Source organism: Suncus etruscus, chromosome 8 (genome assembly GCF_024139225.1).
Source record: "Suncus etruscus isolate mSunEtr1 chromosome 8, mSunEtr1.pri.cur, whole genome shotgun sequence".
NCBI classification, from domain to species: Eukaryota; Metazoa; Chordata; class Mammalia; order Eulipotyphla; family Soricidae; genus Suncus; species Suncus etruscus.
This window is the reverse complement of record NC_064855.1, coordinates 56651446-56658644: the sequence shown is the minus strand read 5'-3', so window position 1 is coordinate 56658644 and position 7199 is coordinate 56651446. Positions and strand designations below refer to the sequence as shown.

Below are 7199 nucleotides of genomic sequence, written 5' to 3'. Positions count from 1 at the left end.
TTTATACTTTTGTGGTAGTTCTACAGTGGTCTTCTTTCTGGGCAAGCTTGCAAACCATAAAGGTTGAAAGCATCATAACTTAAATGGGTGCTATGACTCAAATGAAAGAGAAAAAAGGAGAAAACTGAAAAACAAAACAAATAACAAAAAACCCTCTGGGACTAGCCAGGGGCAATTAAAGAAACCATAAGAATGCCAACAATATTTAAACCCCCTTTTTTAAATAGGGGAGTTTCTTTTTGGTTTAAATATTTCATTCTAAATGAATTTATGTCAGCGTCAATGAAAGAATGTCACTAATACACCGTGGACACCCTTTGCAATGTAAATCCATGCCCTTTTTTACATGGTGAAGTTCAACCTAGCAATTATTACAACAAATGTTATAGTCTAAAGCTCAAACACATTTTAGCAATTTTGAAATTGAATTGCTTACAAACCAAAGAAAATTTACATCATAACAAACATTTCCACCTAAGACTGTGGGGACACTTGAGCCTTCTGCATAGATCTCAGGGCCCTTTTCACGCAGTTGCTTTTCTAAGTCATCCAGTTATCTTCAGCCTTCACTTTCAGTCTCCTTCTTAGGCTCTGGCTCTGCCTCAGGTTCTTCCTGTGCTGATGTGGTTGTGGGAACAGCAGTAGCAGCAGGGGCTACAGTGGCTGCAGCAGCTGCAGCTACAGCCTTTTCCTTCTTGTGTTTTTTGTGCTTCTTGTGCTTCTTATCCTTTTTGTGTTTCTTATCCTTCTTTTTCTTCTTTTTCTTTCCACCTCCTTCTTGGTCAGAATTCCTTGCCGGTGATGGGCTTGGAGTTGGGCTTTTAGCCTTTTTGACTGGTACTGCTGGTGACCAGTTAGTAGAGGGTGAGTGAGACTGAACAGGAGATGAAGGTGCTGGGGGCTTTTTAGCTGCTGACTCAGGAGATCCTGAGACAGAACGGGAAGATGAAACCCTCCTTATAGACTGAGGGCTTGGTGAGGCAGCCTTTTTTGTTTTTTTGGGTTCCGGAGTCCTGGAGACTCTCCTAATGGGCCTAGTACTTGGAGATGGGGACTGCCTTCTTTGGGGTGATGAAGAGGCTCCTCTTCGAACAGGTGGAGGACTAGAGGAAGTCTGAGGAGCTCGAGGACGTGGTGAAGGCGAATGCCATTTGTTTGGTTGTGGTGACTGGGCTTCTCGGGTAGATCGGCTTGGGGAAGATCCTTTCCTATGCTTTGATGACAATGAAGGTGAGCGTCTCTTGGTGACTGGGGAGCTTCTTTGTTTGGGAGGTGGAGAATGGGAGACCACGCCTTTGGTGGTGGAGATGGAGATGCCCCTTCGGCTTAGGAGGGGGAGGAGGAGATGCTGTTCTTCTTTTTGGAGGTGGAGATGGAGAGTATCTTCTCTGTATTGGAGGAGAGTATCTTCTTGGGGAAGGTGAGCGTCGAGTGGGGGAGGAGAAGGAGTCCTTCGACGTGGTGGTGGAGGTGTGGGAGACCTGCGACGTCAGAGGAGGAGGAGCAGGAGAAGGAGAGCGTCGTCTTCTGGTGGGAGGAGGGGAGGGACTTCTCCTCCGTCTACTACCACTTTTAGTCATTGGCGATTGCCATCACTTTCCCATCTGCATCCGAGGGGAAGTCTCTTTCTGGCGTTTTCGTGGTGATGGAGAGGCACTCCGGGAAGGGGAATGTCTCCATCGTCTGCCATACCTCGCCATTCTTCACGTGGGATCTCTTGGGTCGCTCATCTTCTGACGAAGAGGAGGAGCCAGAATCAGATGAAGACTGCTGGTTCTGCCTTCGGTACTGGCGCCTCTGTTGTACAGAATCTGCTGCAGCCATTTTGCCACCTTTATCTTCTGATTCAGATAACTCCACTTTTCTAGGCTTGGGTGCTGGTGAAGGGGACTCTCTTTTCTCAGTACCTTTATGCTTCGGGACTTTACTAGAAGTTCTCCCTGGAGATACAGAAACACGACTTTTTCTTGCACGATTTGACTGTTGGGGTGTTGGGGAATGACGAGTTTTTGGTGGTGGACTTGCTGGGGGTGATGGCCTATGCCTTCGCCTAGGAGGACTTGTTGAAGGAGACAACCTACGAGTTTTTCGAGGGGGACTGGATGTCCTCTTAGGAGGCTTCTTTGGTGGTGACCGGGAACGAGATGAAGATGATGAAGAGCTACTCCCAGACAAAGATGCTGATGAACGTCATCTTCTTCTCACCAGAGATCTGCTTCTTCTATGCCGTGGTGGAGGTGGCATTCGTCTTGGAGGAGACCTTCTTCGAGGAGATGGACGCCTTCTTGGGCTTGTCTGCCTTCTAGGTGAATATGATCTTGATCGGGTTCTGTGGCGTCGTCTTGGTCGAGTATGAGAAGGAGAAGCGAGAACGTGTTCGGGATCTTGGATTTTGATCTTGACCGAGATCTTGGTCGAGTTTTCTCCTTTTCTTTTTCCTTTTTGGAATTTTTCTCTGGAGAAGGCTCTTTCGGTTCTGGTACAGGTTCAGGCTTTGGAACTTTCAAGATGTCACTAGTAGAAGTGGCCTCTTGTACAGAAGGTTCCTTTACTTTCACTGATGGTTCTGGGAGCTCTGGAGTTTTTTCCTTCTTTTCTGGAGCAGGGGAAGGACTCCGGCTCTTGGTTCTGTGATGGGGAGATCGAGAATGACTGCGCTTTCTCTCTCTCCTGACAGGGGAAGATCGTCTTCTAGGGGAAGGAGATCTGGATTTGCGTCTTTTTACCACAAATATAGTAGAAGCTGAGTCGTGGACTTAAAAATGTGAACCTAACCATAGTCTTCTTGGGCTGCGGGATCTCTCCCTTTTTTCTCGGCTGCTTACTTTTTCTTCCTTATCCCTCTTATCTTTGTCTTCATCTTGCTTTTTCATAGACACCAATTTTTCTTGTTCAATCTGTCTCTGTTTTATTTCTTCTTTCTTCAATTCTAAGAAAGCAGAAGGTATTCCAGCGATGTTTTCTTGTGCACTTAAGAGTAGGGGCCACAGCTCTCCCATAAATTCTCTAGCATTTTTCCCATTCAAAAACCCAGTCAAGTTGATTTGCATCATTTTGGAATCTGGATTCTCCAAACACACACTGCATCATCAAGGGAGTTGGGTCAGAGCGACATTGGGACACTCACTCTGCTGTGACCTAATAAGGTGATGGTGCTATATTTCAGACGCAAGGAATAACTTCCATTTTGGTTCAGGCCTTCACTTCCAGATGGTTGAATATAAATTCTATCACAACATCATCTTCAAACCCAAGGATTTCTGTTACTCGTTTTGTTATCCAAGGCTTTATAACCTCCAAATTTACTTTGCTCATATCCACCTTTTTTTCTAGGCATTCTGCAAATTTCAGCTACTTCAGTAGTTTTTTTTGTTTGTTGCTGAACCGATTATCCTGTTCTGCACTTGTTCCGCGGAAGAATCCCGCATCCATCTTGCTGCCTCCGCTCGCTCGCTGGGAGATCGCTCCCCTCCCTGTCCCAGCGTGCACCGCACCGCCGAGGCTTCAATGTCTCTTCCTTTACTACTCTAATAATATTGTTCCAATCTCTAACATTACAATATATTCTTCCAAACAAAATTCTATATTTCTTAAGGCTGTACCAGCTACCACTGTATTATATAAATTAAAATTAGTACCAGCTTTATTATAATTCCAGATATCTCTGAGTGGGCTATAATGAATAATGGAAGAAAGTTGAATATATTTTTACTTGAACAGCAGAAATGATTTTATAAGTGGTCAACTTACATAGTTAAAATTACACTAAATCACTGTTTTCATGTATTACACTTCAGACTCAGTTTAATCCCTTGTTGGCGTTGTTTTCCAGATGAAAAAAGTAAATAGTAAGAAAGTTCATTTCCAGTTCAAGCTCAACCAGTCAACATTATAAAGATCCAGTTTTCTTTATCTGTGCAGATATCATAAATCCGTCTTCCAATGCTTCCCTGCACTTCAGGTAGCTCTTTCATCATATGTAATTAAATCTAGGAAGCAGGATGATCACCCTCTGTACTCCCACCACCAAAATTTGCTTTCTTAATTTAATTCTTCTTTCCCTATGATTTTATTATTATAAATAAACTACTTCAAGAAAAATAAGTTCTTTGTCTAGCTTAGAGTTAAAACCATGTTCCATTCCTGATGATTCTTTGCCAGTGATGATGACTGGGAAGACTAGGAATCCTGTCTCCTACTTGGCTCATCCCATGACCTCACAGAGTCAGTGCAAGTGTCTCCATTTGCATTCCCAGAGCTTGTTTCTTTGGACACAGACACTTGCTTTCTCTGGCTAGCTTACTGCTTGAAGCCATCTGTTTAAACATGGAATCGCTTAGTACACAGTCTCTCATGCTCATGTTCTATCCCTCTCAATCGTCTGTGGTTTGGGGTTTGGCAAATCTCAGGGAAACTATTCATGGCTATACCTGTATTCTAACTAGTGTTTAACCTTAGAAAATGAAATGTTTTATAATAAGTGGCATTTTAATCTCCTTTTGGGAGATGTCCCTTTCATCACAAGTCAAAGCAAAAGATTATTTTTGAAGGGATCACTAAGTGATATTGATTGATGTGTAAGTATTTTTAGCTTAAAAATGCTTATGGAAAGCACTTGACACTATAAAATGGTAAATGGGGTTGGAGATGGTTCTACTCTAGTCCTCTTTAGCTTGCCATAATACAGTTAAGTTAAGCCTACCAGAATCCAAACTGAGGGTATCTTATTATACTATAAGCTTTCCTTTAAAGCTATCAGCAAAAATTTGTGAAGTACCTTTTTCTATTTTAATAAACTTAGTCTTATATACAGCACAGAAGTAGCTAACTAACTAATTAGGTAACTAACTAAAAAATATATGAAGAGCTGAGAGATAGTTCACTGGGTAAAGTATTTGCCTTACATAGAGTCAACCTGAGTTTGATTTCCAGAATTACATATGGCTTGGGAAGAGAAGAGAAGAGGGGGGAAGGAAAGAACTGACATAAAAAACACTCTTAAGGGACAGGAGAAATAGTAAAGGAGTAGGTAAGGCATTTTCCTTTTACGTAATTTACCTGGTTTTGATCCCCTGCTCAGTATATGGCTCACTGACTCCTTACAGGAGCAATCCCTGAATACAAACCCAGGAATAAACTCTTAGCACTGTTGGGTGTGACCCAGAAACAAAGTTGATGAAAGGAACTGAAGAGATAGTTCAAACATCTTGCATGCATGTTTAGCATGTGGTAGCCCTGGGTTTGATTCCCTCATATTACACTGTTCTTCTGCACTCTAGATCAGAAGTGAGCAAATAATGGATAGCCAGACAATATGCTCCAGACAATATGCTATCTCAAATAATCTTGTTGATTCCTTTTCTTCTCTTTCATCAACTTTTTTCACATTCCTTACCAGGGCTAACCACTGCTTGCTAAAAGATAAATAATTCAGAAAATTAGATTTGGGCCTTCTTATTTATTAAGAATCTATAGCAAGAGGCTGGAGTGGTGGCGAAGCAGTAAGGCATTTGCCTTGCACGTGTCTAACCTAGGACAGACCATGGTTCGCTCCCCAGGCATCCCATATGGTCTCTCAAGCCAGGAACGATTTTTGAGCACATATCCCCTGAGCATCACTGGGTGTGGCCCCAAAAAACAAATAACAAAAAAAGAACCTTTAGCAAGCAAGTACACCTTTATTCCTATTAGATTGTATAATGTAAGCATTTTATTCTCTTGTTTTGTTGTACTATTATCTTGGTGGGAGATAGATTTTGTTTCCAAATCTGGAGTTATAAACAAATTTGAGGAGGTATATAGCTTGTGCCTCAAACCTAAAACATGAATAAATTTGGACCAATTAAAGCTGTCTCATCATGTTGCATCAACTTTTCCAGTTAAGTGAATTAAACAAGCATTTAAGACATTACTTAATTTTAAAGGAGTCAATAGCATCATTCAATATTATTATGAGATAGGATCACAATATGGTGAATGAAAAGTTACATCACATCAATGACTTCTGACCCTTATCAAGTCTTTATGAGAAATAAAACTATCACCTTCTTATTCCAACTGTTCCTTATCTCTGTCATTTTTGTGATGATAGGGGAGCACACACATCACTAGTTATGAAGCCCACACATTTAGTTGTGGAATTCACTAGTTTTTTTATATTAGGTTAGAGTATACACACATTTGACTAAAGTGCCTGCTGTGGATTATGCTCATTTCACTGTAATGGTCACAGGTGTTCTGTGTTCACCTGTTGTCATTATAGTGCTCTCACACTACAGATCACACACATGGCCATAGTTATCACAAATCTCTGTGTTTTTTTATGTTTTGGTTTTTTCTTTGGGCCACACACATTGACGCTCAGGGGTTACACCTGGCTATGCCCTCAGAAACCTGTCTTGGCTTGGGGGGACCATATGGGAAACCAGGGGATAGAACCAAGTTCTGTCCTAGACTAGTAATTACAAGACATCTGCCTTACCTCTAGTGCCACCACTCTGGCCCCAATTATCACAAATATCTCTAGTTGCAGTGCTCCCATATACTCAGCAGCAGTACAGCTAGAAAATGTGGTACCAGGGATCTAAGATAGAAGTATTGCCCAGCAAAAATATGGAAGGGATTCTAGGCTCATCTCTGATGTATGCAGCAGCACCAGTATCAAACTCATAGCCTCAAACTTTGCAAAACAGAAACATTAGTCACTGACCTATCTCTCAACATCTGTGTTGTTGTTGTGTTGATGTTGTTTTCATTTAAGGTGGCACACAATTTCCAAACAGTCAGGTTAATAATCTAATATTTATTTTAAATTTTGTGAAATTTGATTTTATGATCACTAGGTTTATTTGTTCACCCCACTTTCCACAAAAATATACTGCTTTATCATCAGTTCTGCTTACTATACAGATTTTATTTAGTTTCTATAAAACATGTACTGACTATCATTTTTCTTCATATGCTAGAAAAAATCAAAGTAGTCAGGAGGCCTTCCTGAGGTAGGAGTTCTATGATAAACTCAGATCATTGAAAAATATAAAAAAAATCTAGTTCCAAACAAACGTTTTTCATCTGACATAAGTCAGACATGAGTCCATACTCATGTCAGCCAGCGCTTTTTTACTAGCAGTCTTCATCTTCAATTTAGTCTTTGTAAAAGAAAGAAATGTCTGTTTTGTAGGTGAACTTTTTCAGTGCAG

The 7199-nt window shown here is 41.2% G+C and overlaps 1 pseudogene; it reads right to left on the bottom strand.

Moving 5' to 3' along the window:
* Positions 1–260: 260 nt before the first annotated feature.
* On the bottom strand, positions 261–3437 carry LOC126016316 (serine/arginine repetitive matrix protein 1-like; annotated as a pseudogene).
* Positions 3438–7199: the final 3762 nt, after the last annotated feature.